The 14,157-nt window shown below is 37.2% G+C and overlaps 1 protein-coding gene across 4 annotated transcripts in view; it reads right to left on the reverse strand.

Moving 5' to 3' along the window:
- The window catches only part of LOC137641601 (cytosolic carboxypeptidase 2-like), a 306,984-nt gene that overhangs the window by 268,818 nt on the left and 24,009 nt on the right, over positions 1-14,157 (reverse strand). For 3 of the 4 annotated variants that reach the window (XM_068374320.1, XM_068374321.1, XM_068374318.1), the window contains exon 1: positions 2,827-2,959. The exons of the other annotated variant lie outside the window; for it this stretch is intronic. The gene's annotated coding sequence lies outside the window, so the exon portion shown is untranslated. Of the gene's footprint in view, positions 1-2,826; positions 2,960-14,157 lie in introns of those variants that run through there. 4 annotated transcript variants of the gene reach the window in all.

Genomic DNA, 14,157 nt, shown 5'->3' on the forward strand with positions numbered 1-14,157 from the left:
CCTCTGTTGTTCATCCTCCTCAGGGATTTTGTAATGCGTAGAACAGTCAAAGATGATGGAGAAGGATTGTACCGGATTGGTGATAGGAATTTAGCAGACCTAGAGTATGCTGATGATGCTGTCCTTGATAGCAGAACACCACAGTATTTGCAATGCTTGCTTACCAGAATGCATGAAATATCACACGAGGTTGGGCTGAAGATAAATAGAAGAAAGGCAGAGATGATGAGAATGGAGTATGCAATGAAAGATGAAATATCATTGGAAGAGAAAGGATTAATGAGGTAGAATCATTTAAGTATTTAGGAATTATGATCTCCAATGCAGGGTCTTCAGAATTAAATTTTAATGAAAGATTAAGAAAAAAAATCAGATAATGGGTAGGTTAAGTAAAATTTGGAAATCAAGTCGCCTGAAATTGCAAATAAAAAATCTCACTATATATCAGAAGGATATTGGAAGTTGAATGGCAGGACAGCATTAGAAATGAAACTATAAGAGAGATTACTTGAGTGCCATATGTGGATGAGATCATGATGAGGGGTAGATAGAGATGGTTTGGGCATGCTCTTCGCACTCCCCAAGAGATTAGTTCACCAAACGTTCAGCTGGGCTCCACAAGGCACTGGAAGAGTTGGAAGACCCAGGCCTACATGGCAGAGGACTATGAAGCGTGAAGTAGATGATGAATGGAGAAGTACTGAACTGAGGCCCAAGATAGAGGCGACTGGCGAAATCTAACCGAAGCCCTTTGCGTCAATAAGCGTAGGAGATGATGATGACAACTCTACGCCCTTCTCACAGTCAAGTTTGACTCACTGAGCTGGTAAATCTCCATCCCTTTAAAACATAGCGAACAGAACCAGGAGCGTACAACCTTCCGGTTATCAGTAAATCCTTATGAGTGGGTGAGGTCACTAGCCTCCAGCCCTTTATATTGAGCCAAGAGTACCGGCTACCCATTTACAGCTGGGGTGGGCCGGCAGACCGGGGGCCATCAAATCTTCTCTTAAGGTGGGCTAATCCACAACTCACCTTATGCAAATATATCATCTATAGCAGGCACGGGTCTGAGTAGCACAACATTTAGCCCTCATTATTATTATTATTATTATTATTATTATTATTATTATTAGTTAAGCTACAACCCTAGTTGGAAAAACAGGATGCTATAAGCCTAAAGGCTTCAACAGGAAAAAATAACCCAGTAAAGAAAGGAAACAAGGAAGTACACAAGACTAGTAATGAACAATTCAAATCAAATATTTTAAGAAAAGAACATTAAAATAAATCTTTCATATCTAAACTATTAAAAATTCCAAAAAAAAGGGAGAAATAAGATAGAATAGTGTGCCGAGTGTACCCTTAAGCAAGAGAACTCTACCCCAAGACAGTGGAAGGCCACGGTACAGAGGCAATTGCACTTCCCAAAATTAGAGAACAATGGTTTGATTTTAGAGTGTCTTTTTCCTAGAAGAGCTGCTTACACCATGTAGGTCGCAGATTGATCCAGCATATAGCCCGCCCAGCTGTAAATGGCAAAATAATATGGTGGAGGTAATACTAGGTGCGTGGGGCTAGTAAACTCGATACGGAAGACTTGCCAAGGAACCGGAAAACTATAGCCTACCCCTCCCTCCCTGTCTGTAAATGCATAGACAAACACACAGCTACAGCTACATATTGAAACGGGTTCAACACACACGGGCATATATATATATATATATATATATATATATATATATATATATATATATATATATATATATATATATATATATATATATATACATGCTGCTATACTCTCTCTCTCTCTCTCTCTCTCTCTCTCTCTCTCTCTCTCTCTCTCTCTCTCTCTCTCTCTCTCTCTCTCTCTCTCTATATATATATATATATATATATATATATATATATATATATATATATATATATATATATATATATATATAATATTCAATTCATAGATATATATAGAGTCGTAATATTGGTAACTAAACCATGTATCATCAAAAGAACGCTCTCTATAAACAAACACAATATGGCATTACACCATCCTGTATACAGCAGTGAGAGAATGAACCCCATTTCTCCCATCCCCCATAAGCATTTGTAAGGCTTAAATAGCATTAACAGGGTAAAAACCTGGATGGTGCCTCCAATCCCTCCTATTATGGTAAGCGGACATCAATTCCTTATAACTAGATAAATCACCGATGTTACTTATGTAGCTTAAAACCGCAACGAGCCATGCACGTGGTTCCTTGGTTACGTATAAGCTGCATAATTGAAACAGGAAAATAGATCTAAACTTTGCATGAAAAAATACTTTAAACGACCATGGTCGTTGTTGTCGTTGAAAACGTGTCACATTCCAGCAAGATGATACAGTTTAAAACATTAACATTTCACGAGGTCCATCGCAATTACTACACTAATAACCATCTTGTTTATAGATTGCATGCAATTGATACAGAACAGTATTTCATATGACATAAGAAACAAATCGATGACAGGACAATATAAAGGCTTCATATTGTTATTATGTACGCTAATTAAAACAAAGGATGGCACCCGCGGTTGAAACATTCTTCTCAAATATTCAAATATCTCCCAGTATAAAATGTCAGTTTTAGATTCCATGATGTTGACGATCAATTAAAGTCAATTTCGGATCAACGTGACAGTCGGTCTATCAACGTTCATTAGATACAATATGCTTAATCGCTTCCTCGCACAATGTTTGTAGCACACATGGTTTCAAAATCAAATGTTTTGCACAAAGGATTACAAACAATGGTTATGTAACTCATCAAAAAATCAACATACCTTGTTTCTCTAACTACCAACAGACTAATTCGTTTGATGATTATCCTCTGAGCCATCAATTGCGAGGTCTTAAGCTAGGTCCCGTCATGCAGAACGGAGGTTAAACATGATGTCTAGGTAGGCTGACTGTTGGTCAGGCACTGAAACGGACTTTGCATGTTGACTACGCGACCAATCGATAGGGGAGGGACTGGGAGGATCAGGTGTTTATAGAAAATGGCTCTGCACTTGATTAGGCACTAAAGAAAACGGAAATTTTTCAGGATTTGTGGCTAACCATAACGTATTGTTTTAAGTTAATGACTTATTCTTATTAATATTATTATTATTACTTGCTAAGCTACAACCCTAGTTGGAAAAGCGGGATGCTATAAGCCCAGGGGCTCCAACGGGGAAAATAGCTCAGTGAGGAAAGGAAAAAAGGATAATCAGAGTGTACCCTCAAGCAAGAGAACTCTAATCCAAGACAGTGGAAGACCACGGTACAGAGGCTATGGCACTACCTAAGACTAGAGAACACTGGTTAGCGTACTTTTTAAACCGCGTCAAGAAAAATAAATAAGTTCTTATTCTATAGACCTTGAGTTTAGCAACCTCAATATCTTTAAAAAAAGACACGTGCATCAAGTAGGCCTATATGGATTGATAAATTCATGAAAAACTAATGACGAATAACTTATCCAATATTTTTTTTTCTCATCAACGACCAAACGTTAAGATGAAAAACTAAAAAATTATATCTCTAATGTAATCAAAGTTTGCTATGGAAAAATTGTATTGAAAGTACTAAAAGGAAACTTGAAGGTTATATCTATATTAGGTGTTTCCTTTTTTGCTATGAGAATTTTTGGCAACTAGTTTTAAGATTGATTACATTTGCGATAAACTGGAACGAATCCAATAATCACTGCAATATTCCAAGATGCCTTTTCCCAATTACTAATAATATCATTAAATAAATGTAAATTGTTTTAATAAGGAGCAGAACAGTCCTCTAGGAGGATACCAGCTCGTCCTATTTATCATGGTTTAACTTAAAATTTCATAAATTGCCAGGAAAAAGCCTTAGGAAATCATTGAGAGAGAGAGAGAGAGAGAGAGAGAGAGAGAGAGAGAGAGAGAGAGAGAGAGAGAGAGAGAGAGAGAATCCTCAATTTTACCAGAGGTCCATCACTACAGGTGTGCCTGAAAAGCGTAAAGGAAATAAATAGGGTAAAGGAACATGAAGAGATATAAAATTAGAATATTACTAGTCAATACTCATCAGAAAGGGATTGGTAGTAGGCCTACACCTGCGATGGACAGTGGATATTTCCAGCATGGGTGATAATGTTAGTTGATAATACGGAACATTATTGGGCCTTAATCTCGGCTACAGTTCTAGTGGTTTTTGCTCTGCCATCGCTTACTTAGCTAGCAAAATTAACATAACATCACTGCTCCTATGTTCTTGTAAGCGCCCCCAAGCCTCATGGGTAATTATTTTGGCAATATTTTTAAAAATTCTAATAGCTTTTGCTCCGTACGATATTTCTTAAAACTTCTAATGATTTTTGCTATGCATTGGCTCTCTGTGCTCGCAAAAAGAAATCACATCACTGCTCCTATTTTTGGCAAGCGGTACATGTTGAGCTGCGCTCACAAACCCCGTGGGTCATTAATTAGGGGATATTTTTGTTCTATCACTTGAGCAACAGTAGTTATATGGGTACTGCCTGGAAAACTTCTTAATAAGAAAATTAAATATGTTGACCTCCTTTACATTCCTGTACACTTTCTATGCCCCTTTTGACCTCCTTTACGCTTTTTATGCCCCTTTATTGATATCCATTACGCTTCTATGACCCTTTACGTTATTCAGTAACACCACATTCCTACACCATGGTGTAAGTCGAATTTAAAGTAAGTCAAAACACACCAAAATAAAGTGCTGTATGTAAGCTCAAAAGTCAACACACATTGATAATGCAGTATGTATAGTGAAGTAATAATTTAGGATGTAAAATCATAATTCGGGGGTAAAAATATGGAAGACAAATATACTGTAGAATTATACATAGTGAGTCAAAACTTAATACAACTACATACCTTTATCCTACGGTTAGCTTCCATACTGGAAGGGGCAATGCAAGAAGTGGAGAGACAGGATTAATGGGAGTACAAAGCTAGAGAACTTGCTGAAGGTGCTAGAGATACTACTGTGGCATGTGGGTCAAAAACGAATGAAAGAGCTGGAGGAGGCAGAGAAGCACCTGAGTTCAAATGTACAGGATCTGTTGCAAGACTTTTTCCCTTCTCGTTTGGAAATCTACACTAATTTCCTCCTCCAAAATCTGTTTGTAACACACCAACAATGCCATGAACCCCAGTAGATCGTAATGCACAGTGCCTGAGTTCAAAGGTACAGGATCTGTTGCAGTACTCTTTTTTTTTTTTAATTTTTTTTCTTGAAATAGCCTTCCAGTCTAGTCTGGATATCTACACTTCACACATCATAGTCCTCAGCCATGTAGACCTGGGTCTTCCAACTCTTCTAGTGCCTTGTGGAGCCCATTTAACGTTTGGTGAACTAATCTCTATTGGGGAGCGCGTAGAGCATCCCCAAACCATCTCCATCTACCCCTCACCATGACATCATCAAAATACGGCACTCAAGTAATCTCTTATAGTTTCACAAACTAAACAGTTTTTTCCTCACACCATTAAAGTTTGTCTGCTTCACTTCAGCCAAAGCATTAACAATGCTCACCACAGCTAAGAGAATGTAGGACTTCCAAATAATCCTGAGTCAAGTCATGGTTGCTCTAAGTTGCTTCTAAGCCCCTAACAATTGTTCTTTGAAAGTCTTCTTTCCACTACTATCCCTACAATAAAATTACAGTAGTTTTTAAAAGTTTACCAAATAAATGGTTTCAGAATAAAGGATGAAAGTAATGAAAAACTATCCAACGAGAATGTCAGTTGGTGAAGAGAGTATTTTGATGCTTTGTTAAAAGAAAAGCTTTAGATGAGTATGCTTATGAAAGTGAGTGTTGAAGATATAAGAAAGGCAATGAAAAGGTCAAAGGAAAGACACTGCGAGACGTTGAGATCATGAATGAGATGATGCTTATGACGGTGATAGTGTGGTTGCTTGCCTGAACAGAGTTTGTAAAGTATAGCTCTGTATGAAAGAGAAAAAGGTTCTAAAGAAATGGGTAAGAGGAATAATTATCCCATTACATAAAGGCATGGGTGCTACATGCAACTGTAAGAGTTGAATGGGCATAATTTTACTTAGTATATAGAGACAAGGACGGTGGTGTGTGGATCAAATACTTCTTATAAAAAAGTTATGTAAAGTTTGAAAGCAAAAGACTGTGTGTGGGACACATGGAAGTACAAAATGGTTTAAGATAAAACTGACTAAAGCGCATTGTGCAGGGTAGGCAAATGGTGAATGTATGACCAATTTTTTAGTTTTTATATTATTATTATTATTACTATTAGCTAAGCTACAACCCTAGTTGGAAAAGCAAGATGCTATGAGCCCAAGGGCTCCAATAGGGATAAATAGCCCAGGGCGGAAAGGAAATAAGGAAATAAATAAATGAGAAAAAATTAATAAAATATTTCAAAATCGGTAACATCAAAACAGATATATAATATATCATTATTATTACTGTTACCAGCAAAGACACAACCCCAAAGGCTCCAACTGGGAACATTTTCCAGTATTTCAATTCAGTATTGCAGGTATTTCTCCATCGATAGTTTCTTATTTATAAATACAGTATGACACAGCCAAAAAGTTTTTCCATCTTTTCTTATCTATATTTTAACTCTTGTACTTGTGACATTTTGACAATCATGTCCCACTTCTCCTCTTTTAAATCAATACTTTTTCTTATAAGCTACTATCCTAATACAGATCCACTAGATCTCTCTACTTACAAGGTATTTTCATTTCATCCTTGCCACTACTGTACTTTCCTCTTGCGGTTCTCTCAACTCTGCAGTTAAAGCATAGCGTTTCTCAAGGGTAACAGATACGTTTACCTTTCCTGAGACATTTCCATCACTCATAACATGGTTGTCAACTCCTCTATCTACTCCATTTGCTCTTGTTATACCTTTGGGACATTAAAATCTTACTCATCTAAATTTTAAAATCAAGAATAGCTTTCATGAAATTCCATATTACATATGGTACACAGTATAGAGTTCACTTCTTTTTATCCCACAACAACCACACGGCCACCTTTCTGCCATCTCTTTTCTTCTTTTAAGTTCCCATTAGCTTTATTTTGCTTAAATTGATTTCCAGTCCTCTTTTCCCAATTACAATATTCCTCTTTTTAAACATTTCCATCATCCATTTCTCAGATTTTATTGTTGGTACTATGAAGTCTGTGTAAAGATTTACCTTCACACCTTAACTTTACCTACCTTTTCTATTCTTATCTATTTAGTTCACCAAACTTTTAACTGGGCCTCACAAGGCACTAGAAGAGTTGGAAGACCCAGGCCTAAATGGCTGAGGACTAAGAAGCATGAAGTAAGAGATGATGAATGGAGAAGTATTGATTTAAAAGCTCAAGATAGAGATGTCTAGCGAAATCTAACATGGCCTTTGCGTCAATAGACGTAGAAAGAGATGATGATGATGATTCTTATCTATCCTTTTCATAATATATCCTAGTTACCCCCCCCCACCCTTTCCGTTTCCCAATTTATCTTTCGATGCTACTAACGTCACACACGTAGATATCCATGGCACTCCCTTTGAATGTCTGTATAAAATGTTTGATGGTTCCTATTTCCTTAAGTATTATATTCTAGGATGAATTATTTACTAATCTTAAAAGTAATTTGTACATTAAAACTTATATCTATTTTATTTACGTCTCTCTGCTTAATTCCCAGTCTGTTCGCTAGGTATTTTAAAGTTTTCCACACACAAACTCTTCCATTTTTTTTCCTTTTCAAACAATTATTGTATGTGCTTGACAGTTAGGTTTTATTTGCAGGTATATTCCTATGGAGTCGCAAGATTACTACTTATATCCTTTATGGACACCCTTCAAGATCTCTGCTTCTACAGAGAGATTAATCACGATTTTCGGATCCAACATGGTACCTCAAGTTTGCATATGCGTACACATCTGACAGATTTCTACCTTCACCTGTCTGAATGCCAAAATATGAGCAGTTGCCCAATTTGAAACAGCCCATTTTGGATCTAGGGTTGTTACCCCATATGCCCGTCCGAGGACCACCATACACATCCTCTTGCATTCTTCAGACAAAAGAACCCCTTAAAACTGTAAAATGATTGTGGGAGGGTTTTCCCATCTATTCCTTCACTAAGGATTGAGATTAGGTTACCATGAAAGCAGTGTAATGAAAACAACAACTAGAAATTCTGTCCTCTGGAACTTCAAAGGACTGAAACATCACCCAGGAACCTATGAAATTCTGAACATGTGTCTACATCGGGGCCTTTTATAGCCACATTTTATTTTATTTCACGTATTGTGAAGATTTTTCTTCATGCTTTATCTTTATCTTTTCTACTCTTATCTATTCTTTACATGGTTTATTTCATTAATCCTCCTTCCATTTCCTACTTATTTTCACGATTTATTTAGTTACCCATCTTCCATTTTCTAATTCTAGCGATTGATCCGATGCTCGTCACGTCACAACAGGTATACTGTAGTTTAATGGTGTAGCCTTTGATGTCTGCATATGTATGGTGGCCCCTATTTTCTTAAGCACTGTAATCTAGAATGCATCATTTTATGATCTTAATCGTGAATTGTACATTATAACTTATATCTTACTTGCATCTCTCAATTTTAATTTTCCCACAGCTGGTCCTTCAGACCAAATCTGTCCACCCTTGGTTTTTGAAATATTAAAAGCCTCAGTTATAAATTCAATTTCAAGCATCATAAGAGTCACTTGCTTATGCAGTATTATTACGTTTAACCTACATATACAAACGATTTTGTAAAATATTCAAAGCCCAGACTTAAGTAGAGAGGTGTAAAAATGTAATCTTTAGTATCTTTCATGAGTTTAAAGTTAATTGTGTAACCAAGTTAACAAGAAATTTCATATGTACGAAGTCATGCATTTATCCGTTGCTCAGATCACCAGTAAAGTACATGTTGCATGTTTATCGTGCATACTGCAAGCTTTACGAGCATTGGTTTATTTGATAAGTTCATTTTATTTTATTATCTAACCTTTTCTATTAAAACACATTTTACCCTCCTTGGTTTACCTTGCTTCATTGCAAGTGCATTACCTGTCCTGTTTACACCTACGCGAGCTACATCTGTGTCATTTTGTGTGTAAATGTTCAGTTCGTTGTGTTTACGTTCCTCTATAAATTTATACACTTCATCCTACCTGGTTGATCCAAGATGGCAGACACTAGTCATAACCTTAATACCAGTCCAAAACCTCAGGCTGAAATGCCCATTCCGTTAAAGCTTAACATGCAACTTGAAAGGCAGTCAGAAGATTGTAAGTTCCTTTGTGAGTGTATTGACAAAGTCCTCCAGTCCCTTGCTTCTGTTGCCTGAAAATATCACTTTGCACTTTCCTATTACTTGTGTTTCCTGCACCTCAAGGGCTTTGAATCCAGCTATAAGTTCCATGCAATTGATATGAAGAGTTAATTCTTGCTTGGTCCATTTCCCTGACTGATGGAGAAAATCTAGCATTACTATCCTTCCTTCCTGTGAAACATCCATGAACAAAGAAACCCCCCTGGGATAATTGAAGAGAATTATCCCACCAACTCAGCACTTGAGAAGCTGGTTACTCAAAACTGGAATAGAGATTTTATCTAGATCGAATATCCCATTCCAATTTCGATTGAAATGATATTGAAACCTCCCCATTTTTAGGTGGCCCATCAAAACAAACTTCTCTAAGGAAGCCATGGCCCACAGCAGTCTCATACACACATGAACTGAAGCTGATTTTATCTTCTTGAACTTCTTCAATAAAAGCAGAAAAGATTGAATCCTCTTTTCTGATAGAAAACCCAAATTGGAACTGTTGCTATTAATATTCTCAAATGAAGAATCCTGAGTTGGGATCAAAAGAAACTCAAAATAGACCAGGATTTCCATTTCCAGTAACCTAAGTAACCAAATTCTTTCTAACAGTATTAAAAAAAGGTGTCATCCATAAATACAAACACCCTGATGTCCTGAAATCTTGTCCATTTGGTGATGGGAGCCATCATCCTAGTGAAGAAAAGTTGTTTAACCGTCCTCAGACCAAAGTAGAGGCATTTGAATGGTTAACCTTTCAAACTGCTTGTGAACCGACGAAACTTCCTTAAATTTATATACATGAAAGCAAACATCTGTTAGATCTATTAAAAATATCCAATCTTCTTTCTTTAGTGAACTTCTGAACGAAGGAGGGCATTTCCATCAAAACCTTGGTTAGATCTGTATACTGTACTTGTTGAAATGTGAGACATCGAGCACAGTTCTTCAACCTCCCAAAGCCTTAGGGACTAGGATTGTTTTCTAGGAGTTTGACAATGTCTAATCAGGCCCTTTGCTGAATTGGATAGATATTGTGGGAAGGGTATTGGTTTCTTGGATAAAGGAGAGTTGGAGGCCAAAGGTATTCGATAGCCCTCCTCCTACAGGAAGAATTAGGGAAAGACCGTCACTGCATTCTCCTATAAGACCTACGAGTCCAGCTGGCATTTTGGCTGAGAAGCCTGCTAGAGGGGAATACTAAGTCTAACAATGATGAAATGAAGCCCTGGGAATTGCAAATGCTAGAGATGTAATAGGCAGAAGCTTATAGGGAGAAAAGCAGGTAAACACTAAAAGAAGCCTCAAAGATTCACTTTGAATCTTGGCATCTACTTGTGCAGTTACCTTATCAATCTTACTAATATCTATAGGATAAAAAATATTGGAAAAAATCAAGATCTGCCTCTGTGCGTCAGATGATGTCTCAAACAGAAAGAAAAATATATGTTCCCGATGTTTAATCGCAAGACACACAAAGGCTGCCACAGCCTTGGAAGTCACATCTGAAAAGATCTTATCTACACATGTCAAATACTATAAAATCAGATTTAGATCTTAATTGCCTGCACACTTCTCTTTTATTGAATTGAAAATAACCCTTACTACAGAATTTGCAAAAGTATTTCAAAATTGCTGTACAACCTATTTTATTACCAACAAAAGATTTCTCTTGTAATCCAGTTTGAAAATCACCCCCCCCCCCACAGATATTAGGTTAGCCAAGGCACCAACCACCCATTGAGATACTACCGCTAGAGTTATTGGGTCCTTTGACTGGCCAGACAGTACCACATTGGATCCCTCTCTAGTAACACCTATCCTTTATGCATTAGTTTCTTTCCTCCTACACCTGACAAGATCTATAATAACCGAAAAATTCTTCTTCCTTAAAGTGGTTAACTACTGTACTGTAATTGTTCAGTGGCTAATTTCCATTTGGAAGAGTAGAAGAGACTATAGCTATGGTAAGTAGCTCTTCCAGGAGAAGGACACTCCAAAGTCAAACTCTTGTTCTCTGGTCTTAGGTAGTGCCACAGCCTCTGTACCATGGTCTTCCATTGTCTTGGGTTAGATCACTTGCTTGAGAGTGCACTCAGGAGCACTATTTTATCTGTTTCTTTATTTCCTTTCCTCACTTGGCTAATTTCCCCGTTGTAGCCCTTGGGCTTATAGCATCCTGCTTTTCCAACTAGGGTTGTAGCTTAGCAGGTATTAATAATAATGTAAAAATTTCCCCATATGAACATTAACTATGGGGCAAATTACAAAAATTATACTAAAAGTGATTTTAAACAGAATAAAATAAAAGTTAAAGCCAGAAGTTGCAGAACAGTAAGGACAAGTACTAGAAATGTTATTTCTATTATAAGAATGATGACAGAATATTCCATTGAAAGTGGCCGATATGGTAATGTCCCTGACTGGTGAACACCAGACTGGGGTTCAAGTCCCAATCAAACTTGTTAGTTTCTTTGGTTGCTGCAACCTCATCATCCTCATGAGCTAAGGATAGGGGTTTGGGAGAGCCTATGGATCTATCTGCCGAGTCATCAGCAGCCACTACCTGACCCTCCTTGGTCCTACCTTGAATGGAGAGGGGGTTTGGTTGCTGATCATAAGAATATATGATCAGTCTTTAAGGCATTGTCCTGCTTGATAGGGCAATGTCACTGTCCCTTGCCTCAGTCATTCATGAGCAGCCTTTAAATGCAAAATGATGTGTAGGTCTATATGTGCTTTATTGATTATGAGAACGCAATCAATAAAGTGACGCACACACATCTTATAAAAATCCTGCAAAGATTAAACTTAGATGGCAAGGACATCAGACTCATTACCAACTCATACTGGAGTCAACTAGCAGCAGTCATCATCGATAACAATCTGACATCATGGATAGAAATAAAAGGAGGTTACACCAGGAATGTTTTGTCCCCAGATCTATTTACAATACTGTATATGGGGAAATTATCTAGAGAAACATGATAGGTATGGAATGGATTAGTATTGGAAGAGTCAATATAAATAACACTCGTTATGCAGATGACATGGTGAGCATTGCTAACACTGCCAAAATGTTACAATAACTACTGGATACCATGAACAGAGAGAATGAATTAATGGGAGTAAGAATAAATGTAAGAAATACTGAAGTGGGAGTGGCAACAAAGACATCAGAACCCCCAATATGCAACAAAACATTAAACAATGAAAAAATAAAGCAATCAAACTAACTTTCTTTACCTAGGTAAGATGACACAGGATGGTAGAGTAGAACAAGAAATAAGGAGGAGACTTCTGATAGCCAAAAAGGCTTTTAAAAACATGAAAAATATACTGGACAAATAATAGAATTGGTGAACAAACAAGAATAGGAACTTTAAGAACATGTGCCGTTCACTCTTATGTATGGGCTAGAGATCTGGACAATAACAAAAGCTGAAAAACAGGGTAATGCAGCAAAGATGTGGTTTTACACAACGATTCTCACAATATCTTGGAGAGACAGAGTACTTAATGAGGAGGTAATGCCAAGACTTGGGTACAGAAAGCAATGGTAAAAGAAATAAGAAAGAGACAACTGGGTTTTGTTGGCCACATCATAAGAGAAAATAGAGCACTTATGTCTCACTGGGAAGATAGAAGGGAGGAGATAGAGGAGGAGGCAGAGAACAAGGTATATGGGCAGTGTTGTGGTGGGCTTGGAGGGTAATTATACACCAAATCATGTGATACAAATGACTAAAGAGAGGGAGAGGAGGAGGTGACTGACCCCCAGCGTCCAGGACACGGCACTTCAGTGAGTAGGGTAAATAATGGGCTCAAAAAAAGTAATTAGATCTGAATCAATAGCTAGGTTAGGCAACTGATTTGGTTTACCAATATCAGAACATTTTGATATGACAGAAGGTTTTAACAGTACATGAGAACCTGAACTAGCAGTTTTTCTTTTTGTTTGAGATGATTATTCATCAATTTTATCAAAACAATGAGAAAATTAAGAGGCGTATATCATTTTGGAGATAGCTGCTTTCGACCAATTACAAGAATAAAAATCAGAGTTTAACACAAGTAACTTGTTTGGATACCTTTCAGAAATAAGTTTTCTTAACAATTGAAAAGGAGATACCTCATCAGAGTAAGGCTCTTCCTCCTCATAACCTTCATCTTCCCGAGCTGATAATTTTTCCTGTGTTAAAAACTGCCCTTCAGATTTATTGTATTAACCTGTCACAAGAGAATTTGTATAAGGGACTCATTTTGGCAGTAAAGGAGCTAGAACCGACATCAACAAAATCATGGCAAACTCAAGATGTGCTAGTATGTGCTAGTGGCCAAGCCTAGGAGCCTACGCCATCCAAGACATGTTGCAACCGATCAGTAATAGGAACGATACAATATACCATGTCATTGATATAAGAAATAACCACTTACTTCAGCAAGTGAAGGGATATTAGGATCCAGACTACCAGCTCAGACTTCTACCTTAGAATCCAAAGCTCCATAGGAGTGGATTAGATTCCAACATTATGAGGATTGCGCAGTAGACTATGCATAGATAAGTTTAGAGTGTAAGGCTCTATGAGAGGATCTCTATTCTGTCAAGTGCTGGGCACCATCTAAACTCTTACACACTGGTCCACTTAAAACCATTAATCAAAGCCTAACCTAACCTAACCTAAGTATAGTTCAAAACTGGTAAGGTTAGGCTATAATATATGTTTGGGGTAAAAAATCATTGGAGTTCTTAGATTGTATAAGTGAAGTTAAGAGT

The sequence above is a fragment of the Palaemon carinicauda genome, chromosome 5, assembly GCF_036898095.1.
Source record: "Palaemon carinicauda isolate YSFRI2023 chromosome 5, ASM3689809v2, whole genome shotgun sequence".
NCBI lineage: Eukaryota > Metazoa > Arthropoda > Malacostraca > Decapoda > Palaemonidae > Palaemon > Palaemon carinicauda.